Source organism: Ixodes scapularis, unplaced genomic scaffold (genome assembly GCF_016920785.2).
Source record: "Ixodes scapularis isolate PalLabHiFi unplaced genomic scaffold, ASM1692078v2 PGA_scaffold8__174_contigs__length_109621045, whole genome shotgun sequence".
NCBI lineage: Eukaryota > Metazoa > Arthropoda > Arachnida > Ixodida > Ixodidae > Ixodes > Ixodes scapularis.
In genome coordinates this window covers 68,790,049-68,810,154 of record NW_024609883.1, presented here as the reverse complement: position 1 = coordinate 68,810,154, position 20,106 = coordinate 68,790,049, and the positions used below count along the sequence as shown (strand labels likewise).

The 20,106-nt window shown below is 47.1% G+C and overlaps 1 long non-coding RNA gene across 1 annotated transcript; it reads right to left on the bottom strand.

The window, feature by feature from the left end:
- Positions 1–2,558: 2,558 nt before the first annotated feature.
- Positions 2,559–7,572, bottom strand: LOC121833436. Its single transcript, XR_006076713.1, has 3 exons — positions 7,443–7,572; positions 5,538–5,724; positions 2,559–4,913 (listed from the first exon to the last, which is right to left on the bottom strand). It is a non-coding gene; the product is annotated as an uncharacterized LOC121833436 (long non-coding RNA).
- Positions 7,573–20,106: the final 12,534 nt, after the last annotated feature.

Here is a 20,106-nt window from a genome sequence, read left to right as displayed (position 1 = left end):
CTACTGTGTCTCCGACAAAATGTCAACATTTTTTTATAAAAGACATCCGTAAAGTGACAAACAAACTCCATAGGCGCATTCCTTACTAAATTTCAGTCAGGAAAAGTGAAGAATGAGCCTTGCCTGTATTTCCATTCTCAAACGATAGATTGACTAAAATGGAATTTATACAAAAAAGTGGAACGGAGAAAAATGTGTTCAAAGTGCTCCAAACCCTACCTTTTCTTTAGCTTTGGTGGACAGAAAATAATTTATAAAAAATTAACTATGCAGTGTAAACTAGTGAAAATTTCTGGGAATACTCTCTGGATGTAGATGGATGTAAATATGTAATTTTTCAAAATCAATGTTTTTTTAAGAATCTTTTTTTCTCCAGGTAGTGTCCCCCCTTAAGAGGGAAACAGCTATTTTCTGCAGCACCTTTTTTATTTTGTATTTGTAGATTTAACTTTGTTTTCATTTTATCCTAAGAGAATAGCTTTCTTTTTAAGAACATAGATGTTCTTCTACTAATAAATATAAATAATAAATTAACAAAGAGAGGAGACACGTCTTTTCTTTTCCCCGTATCATGGGCCACGGAGACAGATCACTGCCTCAAGGACGGCTTCGTCTTGAAGCAGAATAGGTCTCTTCAAGGACGAAGATATATATACGCTTTTGAATGGACGTGCATTCATCACTGCACCTGATGATCACAGCTTTTAAAAGTGTCGCGAGTGTAAAGCGCGATCCAAACCAACGCTTCTTTTTGCGCCTGTAGGTCGTGCGGCTGCGGATGTGACGCATTTCCTGATGTTTTTGCTGTTTCCGGGCGCGCTTTCTGAGTCAGAACCGTGCGCTTTGGTTTGGACGGGCAAAACTTCGGGCAAGCGCGCACGCGGGCACGAGCGCACAAGCAAAGTGCAACTGCGACAGACTGGCCGGCCAGACGGCGAGAGAAAGAGAGAAATCGCGTTGTCATGTTGGAAGAGAATAAAAGGGGGGGGGGAGGAGAGGGCAGCCAGACGGCGAGAAACGCGGAGCCGCCCTCCACCGATTGGCCGGGACACAGGAGCGCCCTACTACGTCACCACGCGTTTTTGTGCGCGTTGAGAAAGAAGTTGAAATCAACCAACTTTTTTATGCGCGCCCGGAAGGAGCGAAGAAGCGGCGCGACGTCACGAAAATACGTCACATCCGCAGCCGCACGACCTACAGGCGCAAAAAGAAGCGTTGGTTTGGATCGCGCTTTACCGTGTCTTATTGGCCTCATTAACAGAAGTCATCATTTACTAAAAAAAAAGAATAGAAGGTGACAAAAAAAGGTTCCTTCCTTTTATATATATATAAGTTTATAAGTTACAATAAATATTAAAACACTGCTATCCTCCCGGCACTAAAAAGAAAAATATTTCTACTGCTCAAATAGGCTACGTTCAATGAAACAACTTCGATGAAATGGCGTTCAATGAAACAGCGTTCGATAAAACTGCGTTCAATGAAACAGCTTCGATGAAACAATGTTCAATGAAACGGCGTTTGATGAACTGTCCGGACCCAAGGGCAATGTCAATGAGCCACATATTTTCTACAATGTCAAGCTCATTGCAGACAATGTCATAACATGGTGTTCTTTCATTGGCTAAATAAATTTCTTAATACTTAAAAATGTCTTTATGTAAAGTAGACTAATGCCTTTGTTTGAAATCTGGGCTTGTTTTAGGATGCAAAAGTATTTTTCGGGAGTTTAAGCAAAATTAGAAATATCATATTACCATTTTCTTGGTCCTAGCTGGTGCATGCCTGACCGATTCAGCAGCAGCCCATTTGGCGTCGGCTTCCTGCACGATGATGGCTGGCTCATTGTTTTCTGCCTTCTGTTTAAAGCAGGTGCGCACAGCTCCTGTTTCAAAAGTATATAATTACAACACAATGTCAGCTACCACAGTGAAATATCGACAATTTCATGCCCTACTTCAGCATAACTTGGCAGACATCGGTAACTATGAAATCAGCCAGGGTGTCTAGCAAATTCCTCCTTTTAAGTTCCCCAACTTTTCCAGGTTTTAAATTCCCTGTCCATTACAGAAGTTTGGAGATGTGGTACGAACTGCTACTAAACACCTCATAAGTGAACACCACTCACAATTTAAAACAATTTATTGAAATCGGTCTTTATGTTGCTCAAGAAGTCAAAGACTTACAAAGTTTCGGGCAATGGTATTTAGCACAGCCACGTCAATGCACGACCCTCCTGGCTTCGTCGCACACCACCGCATTACTCGCCCTGGCCATTTTCCCTGATTTAGCTAACTTTTTGATTATCTCCCTGACAATTCCCGGACTTTTCCAGATGATCCGAAATTTCCTGACAATTCCAGCTTTTCCAAGGTGCTAGACACCCTGTCAATGAGCCAGATAGCTCGGGAGCGAGGCATGGGACAAAACTCCACTGTAGTGAGCTTATGTGGGCTGCTGTCACATGCTTCACCAGGACACAGTTTCCTTTCATCTAAAAGAGCCAAATCCAGAAAACTGAAACCAAGCAAATTTTTGTATGAATTCGAACTATATTCGTTGGTCCATCGATCTCAAATGCTACTACAGTGAAATCGGTCAGAGTACGCTATAAAAACCACAGCAGAGGTGGCTGCGGCACATGGCTCAAAGCTATACTGATAAGCAAACATACCAATTTATCTGTTTTGCTTCATGTGGTTTTCGCCTTTTTAGAAAAAAAAAAGCTCCTCACTTGTGTGCCCTGTTTAGCTATAGCCATTTGTTGTTAAAAGGCAACTCTGCTTAATTCCAAAACTTTTGGAATTATAAGACTTTAAATAAAAATAAAAAATAAATTTAAAAAGAAATATAAAAATAACTATTTTATTTCATGCATTGGTGGAATATTTCCTATGCAATTTTGCTTTAAACATAGCCCAAATAAAACCCGAAACATCGGCTTCTACAGGCAACAATGGCAGAGACGGAGGAGACATGACCAATCCCATGGTACAAATGATGATATGCTACCCCTGCGAGGACGACGCAAACAGACTGGCCTGAGTGTTGTCTGCTCCGTGTCGGACGACATCCGCACCACTGCAACCTACGCTAAAGCCAAGTTTTCTCAAAGGAATAAATATCTCAGGAACATTAGTATGCAGCGAGGTCTACTAAATAGTACATAAATAAGCCATTGAGTATGTGAACATTGTGCAAACAATGCCATTATTATTTAACAGAGGTGAACCATGAGAAACGTGCACATCCAGGTCTGTGCCAATCATGCGGACACCGCTGAACCAACTTTTGGAGAAGACATTGCTCAAGTCAAGGACTGACTGTGCATGGAAAAAACAAAGAAAACGTAACAATGCACCTGACATAGTAAATTGATGTTTGGTGCACTGAAGCCGTAGTAGCAACTGCGCTGTCGTTTGCGCCTACATTGTCAGCTAGGGTTAGCAGTTTGCTGATCCATTTCATAAAGATTTAAATGGAGATAATATTGGACATGTGGTTTTCCTAGATGATAGTGAAGAAGCCTTTGTTTTCTCTCACTAACAAAAATGAGACAGAGTCTGCAAAATGGCGGGCCCTTGCGCGCTGCCATCTTCCAGCTCGGGTGCACCCCAGATAATCCGATTATGAAGGCTTGCTAAAGCGTCACTAACCTAATTGACAGATTGGTACCCTGAGAGCACGTTTCCCTACCCATGGTGGCTAGACTACTTTTGGAAACATGACTGCTTGCAAACGTGTATAGCTGATTGTGTCATTCAGCTATATGGTAATGTACCTTACACCAAAGAGTGCTCGGTGGTGTAAAACAAAATGTACCACCTTTCTTTAAGAAGTGGTCAATCCTAACGCTGCCCAAACCATTCCACATATAAAGCAGAGGACAGGTTCATAAAAAGTGCTAGGGTTAGAGTGCACAAACAGCAAGCATTCTAATCAATCCTTTGACCAGAAAGCATAGATAAATAAACAAAATAAATTAAATTGTAAAATAAAAATGACTAGTACAGCAGAATTATGCAAACATGAGGTTGCAGCAATACAAAGCAAACATATGCACCGTCAAATTAAAAATATCCACTTCACCATCCCTTAGGCTATAACTGTCCTTGTGCGAGGAAGCATACCACAACTAGCAGCTTTGTAAAATTAAAAATGACTAGATAAAAAAATGAAAGCCGTTTACAACTCCCTGTAACGCTAAATTAGAGTGCAGCTCTAGAGGAGGAGGGAAGGGTCCCGAGGAAAGGGTATACCCCTCCTCCCTGCCACACCTCCCTCTGAGCGGTGTCGCCGTAACCGTGAGGTCACGTGACCCTCCTGACGGGGGTCACGTGACCCCGCGAGGACAATTTGGCATGGTGCCGAAACGTAACCTTGCCGAAACGTCGCCGCGGTTACGGTGACGGCGACACCACTCAAGCCGGAAACGGGCACCTAAGAGCTGCGCTCTAAAAGAAACACCAAAACAGCAGGTGCTCAATAAACAATATGGATACCATCCATTATCACAATTGCGGCTAACCAAGCTGAGGCTAATCACATAAAATAAAAAATCTAAATGCTGGAAAGCGTTAAGAAATTGCAGCAACAAAAAGCAAACATACACGTGTGCGTTTTTGCTTGGGCTCTGGTGCACGTTCTGGAAGTTGAGGGGCTGGCTGAGTGTTACGTCGTTCCTGGATAAGAGGCAAGCTTGATGAAAAAGGAGGGCAAATGAATCCCGAATACAAAGGTGTTGCAGAAATTTAGGTGCATACACCTTGGTCATAGAAGTCCTCATCCTCAAATGAAGAAAGAGTATGCTGCAGTCTCTTCCTTTTTCTCTTCTCCCGCTCTTCATTATTCAATGTTAGGTCGGACGTCGCTCCCGAATTTTTTTTCTTTGTACTTTGCATCTTCATATGTCACTGAAACAAGAAAGCCGAGCACACCAGTCAAATGTTTAACCACCACAAGCTTGTATGCACCCTAAACTTTTGTTCATTAAATCAAATATGCTCGCTTTATGGTTAGACAGCTTTTAGGTTAAAGCCTGCCAACTTTTTCGGGCTCATGTATATAATCTGTGAGGATTGGGCCAGCTCAGGTTTATATTAAAGAAAACAAAAATTTTGTCGGGCTCGTGCTGGGCTCAATCTTCTGTCTAAAATTCTGTCGGGTCCGGGCCGGGCCCGAGCCGTGTCTCTTCAAGGCCAAGTCTGGCCGGGCCCGGAAATTAAATATTCTATTAGGCTCGGGCCAAACCCGGGCCGTGCCTCTACTGGGCCGGGTCTAGAAATTCTGGTTCGTGCAGTGCTCTAGCACACTCTACATTGGGTGAGCAGAGTCCGCGCTCCGCTCTAAGCAGAATTTATTGCCTATTTCTCTGCCCCAAGGTTCTCAACTCTTTGCTCAGGGCACTCAATGGCATTTCCAGCTCATTTTCCATGACTGGGCTTGATTTTTGACAATATCCCTGATTTTTCCCGGTAATTAAAATTTCCCTAACAATTCCCGGTTTTCCCGGTTGCTAGACACCCTGCTATACTTACAACATGATGCCATCACCTGACAGGAGAATGTGGCCCAGTCAGTCGAAAGCTCTTCACGCTCTCTAATTGCCATCATCAACCGATTTGATTTGTAGGGTGGCCATGCCGTGCAGCCATTGCACACCCAACAGGTAGGGACAACTGCGACGTCATTTTCCGCCAAAAAATGGACAAGAGAGTACATTTCCTGAAATCAACAAATAAAGCCGTTATTACCTTAAAGACCAGTCATAAGTCACTAAAAATACAGTTTTCAAATTAAGCACAACCAATGTACAATAGTTGCAAACATAGATCACACTTGCAAGTGAAGTAGATAAAAAAACAGCATAGCCCTGGTTATCGAAAAAATAGTCAGAGTGCAGGCGAGCTGGTGTAAGTTGAACATGATTGTAAACCTGAGACTGAGGCAGAAAAGAGAACACAGCAGAAGGTAGAAAAAGGGGAGGCAACGTCTCAAACTCAGCTGCAAAGTTTATTTCGTACACGCCTTATATACCACAACTCCAACGCCGAATGGCGGTGGTTATGCTGGAATGTGACCCTTTGTGTGTGTGTTTCGCAGGAGAGGTCAAGGGAGATAAGAGAAGGTTTACCCAAATTTCATTGTCCTCTTGTCATATTTTTTTTTTTTTTTTTTGTAGAGACAGCGTTGGAGTTGTGGTATATAAGGCGTGTACGAAATAAACTTTGCAGCTGAGTTTGAGACATTGCCTCCTCTTTTTCTACCTTCTGCTGTGTTCTCCTTTCTGCCCCAGTCTCAGGTTTACAATCATGTCCCTGGTTATATTGCAAGCAGACGCACTTCCACCTGATGTCCTGCACACTCCCCACTGAATACTGCATGGAGAGCCCTGTAGCTCTACAAATTCCTAGCTCTGATGATGGCAGCTTTGAAGTATAAAGGTTGCCGAGATTTCGGAAAAACTGTCCGCAGATGCTACAGTTCCCATCTGACTCAATGAAGTTCCTAACAACAGCAATGTTGCCATACTTCAGTTGAACACAGTTGTCGGACGCCTTCAGAGAGAAATGTGCTCCGTCTAAAACAAGCTCACTGCACTGGGTTTTCTTGAAGCTTGGCGGCTCAGGTTGTTGCTTGAGCAGAGCACACTTCTGCTGCACAGAACTTGACACGGTGGTGGAATTCACTTCTGAGTGCCTCTTGATAACCTGCTGCAGCGCCAAGGAAGGACCCCTCACCAACTTCTTGAGCTTCCCAAGGAAGTTCTCAAAGGGAAAGGCCGAGAAGGTGTTGACAGGGCCGAACCGTCGAACGTCTTGTCAGGTGGATCAGGGAGTGCATGTTGTAGACATAAACCCCCTCATACAAGGTACCAGCTCCAGAAACAAACTCTCTCAAGAGAGATTCTGCAAGATCACAGTGTGTCAAAGAAAATTTGGGGCTGGCTAGGATGGTCATAACACAGCTCAGCTTTATGAAGTGTCCATAAAAGCGCTTTTCCAAATGGTTTCTAAGGACCACTGGCCCGGGGGAACTGATAAGGGGATAAAGGAAAGGGGGTTTTGAAGGCCGGGGATTTTGAAGAGGGGGAGGTAACGCGGGGAATTCGCAGCGGGGATTTTGACACAGGTGTTCTGAGATTAGGTTATTTCGTGCACCACTCGTATCACTCGACTCAGATTCACACTCGGAAGCTCGTTGGTATTCAAACTCTCCGGGAAAACTTGCATGTGCTGCCACGGCCTGTTGTACAGGTGCAAGAGGGTATGCTTCCTCAGTGTCCACAGACTCCTCACTGCTCGTACCGCAACTTTCAAGTTCCTTGCGAACACTTTCGGCTACTCTACGTCTTTTTTGGCGATCGGATAGCTCTGATAGCGAACACTTCGCCCGCTCCATTGTTCAGCACAAGTAGTAACAACAACGAAAATGAAACATACCTTTGTTTACGTTTCCTCCACGCCGAGAGATCGGCAGAGCGGTCCGATGAAACAGGCCTTGACGGTCCGTTGACATACGGTCACGTGGTCAACCTGGCTTCGACCTTGCTTGGCTTGAGCTACTTGCACTCTTGGCATCTTGGCTTGTCAACAGTGTGCGTAAACGAGTAAACGACTAAACATGAAGTTTCAAGTAGGAATAAACTGTGGAAATTTATATGATAGTACTAAAATAAGTTTTTTTTAAGAGTTATAAAACATTACATTGATTGGAGAACTTGGAAATTGGTCTAAGCCGTACAGCCATAACCGTAATGCCGTACTAGTGTGCAATCATGGCGGACGATGGCGATCTTGAACGTCTTGCAGTGATCAGTGGATGACCTCGACCGTAATATCGGTAACGATAGTGAACTGTTAACATCGAAACGGTAGTACCGTAGCTATGCGACTGTGCTGTGCCATTGTGATGTGTCCAGATAACAAATGTAGGCAAAGAGTGGTCCACGCAGAGCGAGCTTCGAAGCCTCAAGCTCAAATATGTTCTCGTGTCGACGGCTCTTTGGCGAGAAGTGAACGGGGGCTAACAATGTGTGTGCGATTATACTCGTTTCATTATAATTAGGGTCCATATTAGATGAGCGAATGACGTTTTAGCAAACAGCGGCATTTGAGCGAATCGACGTTTTAGCGAATAACGGGGGCGCGCGTTAACCCATCCGCCGCGCGGCGAGTCTGCGGCGGCTCATTACAAAAATGTGAAGAGTAAAGCTATACGCACTCCGGAGTGCGCTTCGCGCGGAAATGGCTATACGCACTCCTCCGAGAGATCATGCCGCTCGGGTCACCCTTTTCGAACGGCGCGTGAATCACTGGGGCGCTCGTTAACACAGCCCCCCGCCTGCGTTCACGCCGCTTCGCGGCGACAGTATCGGCTGCTAATTACTAAGCGTAACCAGTACACGCCGCTTCGCGGCGTCCAGCCGGCAATCCAAGCCCCGCTGTCCCCGATCGCACCTCCGGAAAGGGAGTCCGATACCATTTAGTTCTGCAAAGTTTCTCGACAACATTCGATTTTTTTTTTTTTTTTTTTTTTTACTGTTCATTGCAAAAAAGGAAATGTCGTAAATATCGCCAAATGCCTCGACAAAACAAAATGTTTGAGAAAAAGAAAAAAAAAAAGTAGGCTCACCGCGGATCGAACTCGCGTCCACTTGCGTATGAAGCGGACACCCTAACCACTACGCCATGGCACCGCTTAAGAAACTTGTTGTGTCCACTCTTTTTATACGAGAAAAGCGGAGTGCGTATAGCCATTTCCGTCCGAAGCGCACTCCGGAGTGCGTATAGCTTTACTCAAATGTGAACCCACTTGGCCCACCCGAAAACGCCGCTTCGCAGCGTCCGAATTTTCGCTAAAGTGTCATTCGGTGAAACGTGGACATTCGCTAACACGTCACTCGATAAAGTGAGTGCCTCCCCCCTTGGGGCCCTTCATTTTGAGTGGTCGGCGGAGTGCGTCCTTGTATCCGTGGCCCTTGATGCTAGATCTCCTTCCTACCTGCCCCCCCCCCCCCCCCCCCCTCACTCACTTTTCTTTAATCTCACCCCATTCCCGTCCCATCTCTCCTATGTTGCCTTTTCTAACCTTTCACTCCTCATTTCCTCGCATGATTTAATGTTTGTGGCCCCCCCTTCCCCACCTTCATACGATTATATGTTCGTTGCCTTTGACCTTTGATCTCGACTTCGGACCCTTGACTGCTCCTCCTCGCCATCTCCCCTTCTATCTCCTCGGTGTCCTTATTCCTCCCTCCCCTCTTCCTCTACTCTCTTGCCCACCTTCCTCTTCCCGCTACCCATCCTACTCATCTTTCCTCCCCTCTTCCCCCTTCTCTCTCGTTGGAGTGATTCTATGTTCATGGCCTTTGACCTTTTCTTTTTGGTGGCAGCTGCATATGGCTCTTCATTTTGAGTGGTCGGGGAGGTGTGATCTTGTGTCCATGCAACCGAGGCCTATGACCTGCGATGTTTTACGTCTTACCTGGCCCCACCCCGTGCCATCTCCTCATTCCCCATTGGTCTCATATTCCCTCTGTGTGCTCTTCCTCCCCTCTTTCCTCTCTCCTCTGTCTGATCTTGCTCCTCCCTGCCCCACTTCTCTTCATGCTCCCTCAGCCTCTCATCCTCATTCCCCTTTTCCTTTTGTCTCCTCTCTTCCTTGTGTGAGCGTGTGTTTTTGGCCTTCGACCTTCATACTTGACCTCTTTCTTCCTGCCTCTATTCTCCTTCCCATCTCATCGCTCACCTTCCCCCTCAACCGTCTCCCTTTTCCCCTCCTCTGTCTATGAGACAATGGCTACCGCCAGTCGTCTCACTTGCAGTTGTGCTGCAATGAGCCGCCACTTTTTGAGTTTTCCGAATAGAGTGCTGAGCTGTAAATTGGACTGAAATATGAGCTTCTGCATGTAACTATTTCAAATTTTCAACCAGGGTGTATCTTATACTGCACGCTCCAAGATTTCTCTAAATCTCTATGGCAAGCACTGGCGCAGACAACCGAGACAGGGCGAGAATAAGAACCACCCAGTCGCTCGATTTGATCTGAGTCCGTCGTGAAATTAGTCCTCGCTTCTATTTTAAATAGTAGAAATCATTTTGCAGCAAGCTCGGGTCGGATAGAGCAGTCGGTCGACCCCAAGAGCTCTCTGCGACCTGGCCGTAGGGTAATCATGTTCGTATTTTTCACAGAAACAGAGCTACGCTTCGAAAATATTGCAATAGAGCAGACAACTAAAATACACTTTTGGTGATAATTTTAGCTAGCTACGTGTTCCAAATTAATTTACAGGCTACGACTCTCATGCCATCCTATACATGTTCGGGAGGTCTTTGGGTCGTCGCGTCCCCAGCGTGAGTTTTCCACCTTTGATAACAGAATAACACCCCATGACTTCACCCTCTTGTTATCTTTAGCATGCGTTCCAAAAGTTGGACTTTCGAATGACCTTAACCTAAAAGCTATGATGAGGGTGCATGCTAGCTCGTGAATATTGAGCAGACTCGCCAACCCATTAATAAGGGGCAGGAAGGAAGCAAGGAAATGCCACACACACAAATGAATTCAATTTTATCATAAACCTTTTGGACAGATATTTTTTTAATTTTCTGCAATCTTTCCAGGGTACATTTTGAACATTTGTTTCAAACACGCCCGTCCCAAGCATTAGAGCGGTCTTTCTGTTTGTAAAAAAATAAAAATGTTTGAACAAGAGAATCAACATTGAACTATTATAAGTTTGGTATCTTCGTGTATCCTCGACCAGCCTCTGCGTGATGTGGTGATGCGTCACATTTCGTCACATTAGGCCAACATCGCTGCATAACATTGCCCGTATGTCAGGATGGAAATGTTACCAAGAGGTTATTTCTAAACGTTGCTCCAATGTTGCTTCTCTAACATTCCTGGAACGTTTGCCTATGTGATGTAACGTTACATGACGTTCGGTTACATTCAAACAATGTTACAGGAGAACGTTTCTGTTACATTAGTTTTCAAACATTGCTATAACATACCCAAATGTGCCCCAACGTTACATTACATTTGTGACATTCCAGTCACGTTATGGCAACATATGGTGCTACTAGGGTCGTTTCGATCGTGGAGTGCTGCGCTGGCTGGAGGGTGGCTTTTTTCCGGTGGCTTCAGTGACGCTCACGACTCGTTGATTGAGTAAATAAATATATATTTACGAATGACGAACAACTCTTTACAAAACAAAACAGGAAAGCGTCGCGCTCCTGATGCCGCTCGCGGCAACCCAACGCCAACAATGGCGCCTCGGCGCCAAGTTCCTTGCCGCGCACGGCAAGGCCTCTGTCTCGCCAGACAGAATACGCGGAGCCCTCTGGACCGCGGGAGAATAACGTCTTGCTCCGCGCACGGGCTTGTTCAGACTCATAGCATCTTCGATCAACTCGCGCCGGAATCGCCCTGAAACCAGCACAGTGCACAGCGCTCCTCGGTCGTGCAGCGCGATGTCGGTGCAACATCGAGGACAAACTGCGCCGCGCCGGTGCACCGCGGCGAGCTCCACCTTGCGTCACTTCGCGTTTTGTTCGTTTATTTTGCGTAGGTCAGCGCACGGTGCCCGTCTGCTGTCAATTTCTTCTATTTATTTACTCGCGGATTTGACGGTCCCACAGAAATAAACATCGTGGACGTGATTGTCGATGGGGTCACGAAGCGGGTGGCAATTCCACATGTATATGTTGGCCATCATTATTAGTTCAAGATAATAGCCGTACCTCGCTGTCATCGAAACGCCTCGCGCCGCTTTCCACGAAGTTCGTGCTTTTCGGGCGCTCCTTGCTACCGCAGCAATCGCCAGTAATCGCGGCGAGGGTGAGAAGCTCGTCGTCTCGCCGTCAGAAGACCCGAGGAAATCATCTAGTGCAGCTGCGAGGCGTGTTCGTTTTTGCAAGATCGCCATCTCGACAGTCTGCGCGTCTGCTACTCCCGCCATCTTCTCGATTCCCACTCCTGGCCGCAATGCCTGATGGGACTGCCCCCCGGCGCACCGCCGATTTTCTTGGTGCGCGTTGGGGCAACGAAAGCCGCACCGGGAGGGTGCGCTTTGTTGATCGAGGACGTACGGTGCGCACCGGTGCACTTGATCGAAGATGAAGGGGCGCACCCCAGTGCCCCGGTGCGCACCGGTGCGGATGATCGAGGATGCTATCAATTTCTCCAAAAAGGCGCACCGACATTCCGAAGGGAGACCGGACCTCCCTCTCTCCCCCGAAGTCGCCGACATGGCCCTGACAAGGTCGCCCCCCCAATTACCACGGCGGCAAGGGCGACCACCCACTCCCGCCTGGAGAACGAAGGTTTTGTTCACTCCCCACGCGGGGAAATCTGCTTCCACTTTCGGGAGCTGGCCGCCGCTTGCCGCCAAAGAGAAAAACTCGAGACATCAAGCGCCTCCGAATGACGCTTCGGGTGACCTCGCCGCCGATTACCCGAGCTCTTTCGATTAAACCCTTCCGGCCATCCCTACACGTCCCCCCGAAAACTGCGCTAGGACCTCTAGACTAGCCAGCAGTTACAAAAATAGGATGGCCGAAACCCCAAGAAGAACACAAAAACAAACCGCTTAAACTCGAGCGAAAAATAAAAACAACAAAACACATGGCTGGAAATTACCAAGCCAGGCCCCCTTAGCAGCGAATGCTACATAAAAAATGAGGAAAACAAAAAAAGGACAACACTTCTCACTATACTCAGGTTCTCAGCAGGCCTCTCGAGGACCTGGATCGATCGCAACCATGACACCATTGGTGCCGCAAGAGCTTCCGCAAACAAAAGACCAAAACATCAAGAAATCACGGCGAACCAACAGTCAAGGGAAAACTGAAAACGCTTGGTGAACACTGAACAACGCTGAAACGTTCGATTACACAAAATGAAACACAGCCACGCTCGTCTACTACGACCTGCTAAATGAAAATTAAAAACAGGAACAACACTTCTTTCTGCTCGTGGAGACAGAAACCTTGATCGCCCACTTAACTACACTCTGCGGACCTGTCTTGGTCGCACCAACGACATCAAAAACGCCGCAAAAGTTGCCGTAAACAAAAACACAACAAAACTCAAAAAGTGTGGCAAACGCTACACAACAATTTCGAGTTCAATGGCACCTCACAAGGGCCACGGCAGTGATCGCTTCCCCACATGCACGCCCGCTGACACCACGTGTACGAGCGTGACAAAGCGCTCCCTTGCAGCCATACAATCACCCCTTAAAGGGACACTGACAGGGTATTTATGCTCGCCGAGGTTTTTAGTTGTACGTGACATATGAGAGCTCAACTACCCAGAACAGAATTTGCGGCTCGAAATTCGGTTTCTTTCCGCCCGAAAACCGCCGATCAAGAACTGGCCGGTTCGAGTCTCGCTCACTCTCTTTTCCGCGGTCACGGGCCGTTTTCTAAGGTATCGATGCGACCACCAAATTTAATCAAAGTCGTGGGTCACTGAAGGCACACACTCAATATTAAAAATAGAAAAAAATATAAAACCCATTTTTTGTGGCTTCTAAAAAGCTGCAAATACGTTGATTGAAAAAAAAGTTTCACAGACAACCGGAAGCATTCTGTGCGTGCGTCGTTTTGCGTATCGTGGGACTCGCAGGGACGCGATGGCAGCGGACGACGGGCGTGGGACCTCTATTTCAGAACTGTCGTTCGCGGTACCGGCGAATTTTGTCTGCATTTAAAAGAGAAATTTGGGACTGATCAAAAGAATTGGTATTCATCCCGTACGACACGCCCGACCACCAAGCCGATTTGCACGAAGACGTCGCCGAGCCGTCGCTCCCTTCCCGTGGCTGAAGACATCGCTCGCGCAAGCGTCAAGCACGACGTGTCTACTTCGAGTTGAATATGCACGCGTACGATTTCTTTACAAGGTAAGAATGTCGCCAATGCGGGGTGCATCACGACTTCGACCCGGGAGTGCTTTTGCTAAAGGAAAATCGGTAGGAAACTTTCCAACTTACAGTTTATCGGCTGAATTATTACTAAAGAAAGAGATCCCCTAGTTTCGATATGCCCCAGTAGCTTAGTGGGAAAGACGTCCGCTTTACACGCCGTGGGATCGGGTTCAATCCCGCGTGAAACGATTTTTTTTTTTTTCCATATGTTTTTCGATGTTTACATTTCTTTTCTTTTTTTACAATTATCACTGAAGAAACAAAAAAAAAAAAAGAAACAAATGTTGTGGACGACACGTCGCTGAATTAAATGGTATGGGATTTCCTTTTTGACACCTGCGAACTCAATGTAATCACTTTCCACAAAATGCAAGGAGCATATAAATCAGGTAGCGTCCGCTTTCCGAGGTGCCCGTAAATGGTCTACAGGAATTGCAGCCAGCCATTGGTCCCGATCCCGTTGATCTTTCGGAAACTCTGTCGCACAATGCCACTTCTGTTTCGGACGCAGGACATGTGAGCCAGCTCTTCACGCAACATCTTGGGTGTATTCTTTTCGGAGCCTATCAAAATTCACCACGGGCACTCACTACTCATCTCCAACTCCTCAATATACAAAACAACTTATCTTGGAGTACAGAACAACGAGCGGAACATACGTAACTGCAAAAGAATCCCACGGCGAACAGCTCCCGTACGCCGCATGTCGTCTGCTACCGGGAAGGAGAAAAAAAAACAAAAAAAAAAAAACACGGTCGGGTGTAGCCACGTGACTTCCGCCACTCGCTCTCTTCTCTCCACTTCTCCGACCTCCGTCGGGTTTCGGTTTCGGTTTCGAGCAGTTGCGTCTTTTGGCTTTATTAAAAAAATACGCTACTTTGTTGCAAAATATTAATTGGGTAGTCCTCCGACATCATAATGAAGCGCCTGGCAAAAAATAAAAAAAACATTTTGGGGGCTGTCAGTGTCCCTTTAAAGGGACACTGACAGGGTATTTATACTCGCCGAGGTTTTTAGTTGTACGTGACATATGAGAGCTCAACTACCCAGAACAGAATTTGCGGCTCGAAATGCGGTTTCTTTCCGCCCGAAAACCGCCGATCAAGAACTGGCCGGTTCGAGTCTCGCTCACTCTCTTTTCCGCGGTCACGGGCCGTTTTCTAAGGTATCGATGCGACCACCAAATTTAATCAAAGTCGTGGGTCACTGAAAGCACACACTCAATATTAAAAATGGAAAAAAATATGAAACCCATTTTTTGTGGCTTCTAAAAAGCTGTAAATACGTTGATTAAAAAAAAAGTTCCACAGACAACCGGAAGCATTCTGTGCGTGCGTCGTTTCGCGTATCGTGGGACTCCCAGGGACGGCGATGGCAGCGGACGACGGGCGTGGGACCTCTATTTCAGAACTGTCGTTCGCGGTACCGGCGAATTTTGTCTGCCTTTAAAAGAGAAATTTGGGAATGGTCAAAAGAGTTTGTATTCATCCCGTACGACACGCCCGACCACCAAGCCGATTTGCACGAAGACGTCGCCGAGCCGTCGCTCCCTTCTTGTGGCTGAAGACATCGCTCGCGCAAACGTCAAGCGCAACGTGTCTACTTCGAGTTGAATATGCACGCGTACGATTTTTTTTACTAGGTGAGAATGTCGCCAATGCGTGGTGCATCCCGACTTCGACCCGGGAGTGCTTTTGCTAGAGGAAAATCGGCAGCAAACTTTCCAACTTACAGTTTATCGGCTGAATTATTACTAAGGAAAGAGATACCCCAGTTTCGATATGCTCCTGTAGCTCAGTGGGAAAGACGTCCCCTTCACACGCGGTGGGACCGAGTTCGACTCCCCGTGAAACCTTTTTTTTTTTTCTTTCAAATATTTTATTATGTCTACATATCTTTTTTTTTTTTACAATTATTACTGAAGAAACAAACAAAAAAATATAAGAAACAAATGTTGTGGACGGCACCTCGCTGAATTAAATGGTATGGGATTTCCTTTTTCACACCTGCGAACTCAATGTAATCACTTTCGACAAAATGCAAGGAGCATATAAATCAGGTAGCGTCCGCTTTCCGAGGTGCCCGTAAATGGTCTACAGGAATTGCAGCCAGCCATTGGTCCCGATCCCGTTGATCTTTCGGAAACTCTGCCGCACAATGCCACTTCTGTTTCGGACGCGGGACATGTGAGCCAGCTATTCACGCAACATCTTGGGTGTATTCTTTTCAGAGCCGATCAAAATTCACCACGGGCACTCACTACTCATCTCCAACTCCTCAATGTACAAAACAACTCATCTTGGAGTACAGAACAACGAGCGGAACATACATAACTGCACAAGAATCCCACGGCGAACAGTTCCCATACGCCGCATGTCGTCTGCTACCAAGAAGGAGAGAAAAAAAAAAAAAAAAAAAACACGGTCGGGTGTAGCCACGTGACTTCCGCCACTCACTCTCTTCTCTCCACTTCTCCGACCTCCGTCGGGTTTCGGTTTCGAGCAGTTGCGTCTTTTGACTTTATAAAAAAAAATACGCTACTCTGTTGCAAAATATTAATTGGGTAGTCCTCCAACACCATAATGAAGCGCCTGGCAAAAAATTAAAAAAAAATTTTGGGGGGTGTCAGTGTCCCTTTAAGGGGTGTCCAAACAGGATACTACAAAACTCACGACTCCGGCAAATCGTGCCGCGCTCTGCCGCGATCCGCTTCCGGCCGTCGGAGGGAAATTTCCCTCCGTCAATTCTTCCCGGGGGGAGCACTAAAAGATTGATGATGAATTGGCGATTTATTTGCGAAAAGACCGAAATACATAACACGCGCATGCACAGACGCGACATTTGCACCGCAAACAGGAGCGTTAGCACAGCTGCCACCGGTATTATGGTTAGGGCCGTGGGACCGCCGCCTTAAAATAAATGCGGTGTGAGAGGTGACTGCTCTCTGGCGTAGTATGGCCTTAGCCGGACCACGTGGACGACCTCTGAACGTGCGGAGTGTCGGAAGAACAGGTGTCCACCATCCGGAATGACTTCGTATGTGAGGTCACTCAGGCGACGAAAAACCTTGTATGGGTCGAAATACTTTCGCAGAAGCTTTTCACTGAGCCCTCGACGTGGGATAAGAATCCAAACCCATACTTGATCCCCCGGTCGAAATCGGACGTACCGGCGGAGCAAATTGTAGCGCCGGGCGTCAACGAGCTGCTGTCGGCGGATTTGTATTCTCGCCAATCGACGCACCTCTTCACGTTGTGCGAAAATATCTGCGTCGTCATCTATCATGTCCGGGAAGTGAGGCAGCATGGCGTCCAGCGTAGTCGTTGCCTCGCGTCTATAAACTAGTCGAAATGGTGTGAAACCCGTTGTTTTCTGTGGGGCCGTATTATACGCGAACGTTATGTAGGAAAGAATCTTGTCCCATGTCTTGTGTTGGACGTCTACGTACATGCACAACATATCGGCGATTTTCTTGTTGAGGCGCTCTGTGAGGCCGTTAGATTGCGGGTGACACGCTGTAGTTTTTCTGTGAATTGTCTGACTTAGCCTCATGATGTCTTGCATGAGCTGATCTGTGAGGAGTACCACGATCTGTTATAACCACTTTTAGAGCACCATGACGCAACACGACGGTGTACACGAAGAACCTTGCCACCCCTAATGCGGTTCTTTGGGGGAGTGCCCGTGTCTTGGCGTACCACGTGAGGTAGTCCATCGCAACGATGATCTACTTGGTGCCTGAGAACGAGGTTGAAAAAGTTCTCAACATTTCCATTCCGACGTGTTCGAATGGTGCTGATGGCGGGTGAATCAGTTGAAGAATGCCGGCGGGCTTCACATGCGGCGTCTTATGCCGCTGGAACCCGCGGCATGTCCTTACGTAACGGTGTACAGCCGCGTACATTCGAGGCCAGTATACTTCCGACGGATTCTCGCGAGTGTTCGGGCAAAACCGAGGTGCCCCGACGTTGGCTCGTCGTGGCTGACATTAAGAATTTCGTCGCGAAGGGCAGTCGGAATGACAAACACGCATGAGCCCGCAATTGGTTGGAAATATTTCTCGTACAGAACATTGCCTTTTAAGCAGAATGAACCTGGACTTTGAGAAAACGCGGTTGGTACACGCGTATTACGGCCTTCCAGGTGCTCAACAAAAGCACGAAGCTCGGGGTCTGTTCGTTGCTGTTGGGCCATGATCGCAGTGCCAATATCTCCCAGAAAGGCGTCGTCCATTTCATTGGTTTGCGGAGCATGGTCAACTGGAGCACGAGAGAGACAGTCTGCGTCGCTGTGTTTTCGCCCCGACTTGTGCACGACGGAGATTTCAAATTTCTGAAGTCTCAGGCTCCAGAAGGGTATGCACTTGGGCTAGTTGGTGATCCATGTTTTTGAGAATAAAAGCGCTAAAAACCACGGACAAGTAAAAGAAACAAACAACACCGAGTGCTTCGTGTTGTTCGTTTTTTTACTTGTTCGTTGTTTTTAGCGCTTTTACCCTCAAAACATTCAAGCTCCAGCGCGCGAGACGCCCGGAAGGATCTTTGAGGGTGGCCAACCAGCATAGAAAATGGTGGTCGATGACTACTTTTGAAGGCCTCCCACAAAGGTAGGGCGAAACTTGATGGTGGCCCAAATGATTGCCAGACACTCTTTTTCCGTTTTCGAATAGTTAGTCTCTGCTTTGGGCAGTGAGCGGCTGGTATACGACATTTTTCGCAAGGAGGCCGTCCTCTTGAATTGTCGTCCCTCCCAGTATGGGCGAAAACATTGTTTCGCCGTCGCCACGCCAATAGAAGGCATTTAGGACATAAGCGTAACCGTCACACATTCTCGTTTTGCCTCCCCTCCATTTTTGAACTATTTGCAGGTTGAAACGTTTTGATATTTTTTCGTCGCCCATACCGGATATGCCTACCTGGCGGTCGGGGGCGAGAGTAAGCGGAAAAGGTCTATACGGAATCACCCGTTGGACTCCACCTTGCCACTGGACTAAAACGGCTCCGAGGCCAACATTCATAGCGTCAGTGTGAATCTCGGTCTCTGCGAGCTCGTCGAAATGTGCAAGAACTGGTGCCGACTGCAGGCGACCTTGAAGCTCTTCAAAAGCCCACTGCTGCTCTTCCGTCCACGTAAACGGGACATCGTCATGCGTGAGTAGAGTAAGCCGTTCGGCGATTTCAGAAAATTGCTCCACAAAGCGTCTATAATAGGCGCACAGCCCCAGAAACTGTCGTACGGTCTTCTTGTCGGTGTGAGGAGGGAACGTTGTGACGGCAGACGTTTTCTCAGGGCAGGGGCGGATCCAGACCTCCATTTTAGGTGGGGCGGTTCTTCGGTGTAAAACGGCGGGGGGGGGGGGGGGGGGGGGGGGGGGAAGGGGGGGAAGGAGTGTTTATATTTTTTGTGGAGTTATCGTTTTTACTAAACTCTGATAATATAATATAGATCTTGAGAGCTTTTGTATCGGTTTACCTGTCGGGGATGAACTCTTTGAATTAAAACCTTTCGGGTGACCACGCTAGAGGTAAGCATCTCGAAAATTGTGGTGACACTATCCTTTCTGAAACTTGGGTTTCAGACCGACACTCCGTGAGCAGTCGATTTAGGGCAGCTTAAAGACATTGCCTTGGCAGACATTCTGGTTGGAGCTAGTGCTCAACTGCTGCGGCAACCGGAAGAGCGGCTTAAATTAGCGGTGCGAGTACAGCGGAAACAAGCGACAAAAATGGCACGGCGGCTTCGACGCTGCTCGCGGCGTCAAAACACTGTTGACGCAGCGAGCGAAACGAACGCTGCCATGCAAGTTCGTCGGTTGTTCGCCGTATATTTGGAATGTCCAGAGCGCAGCACATGCGGCATTGCCAACCCAAATTCGTGTTTTCACGTGTTCTGGATGCAACTCGAGAGAACGAAAGCGAATAATTGTTGAATATCTTTGAAAGCATGTTGCAGTTCGGCAACTAGAACTTTTGAACTTAGACAAGACCTTAAACCAGAAATGGATCCTTCCAAATTATATTCGATTGCACTTCGTCTGGATATTTTCTGTATCAAAGGAACATTTACTTGTTTCTGGGTAGTTAGCTCATTCGTCATGGTCGAGAGGACAGGTGCAGAGATATGATAGGGCAGAGCGGTTGTGAGGTCGGCGAATCTCAACTGGGCTA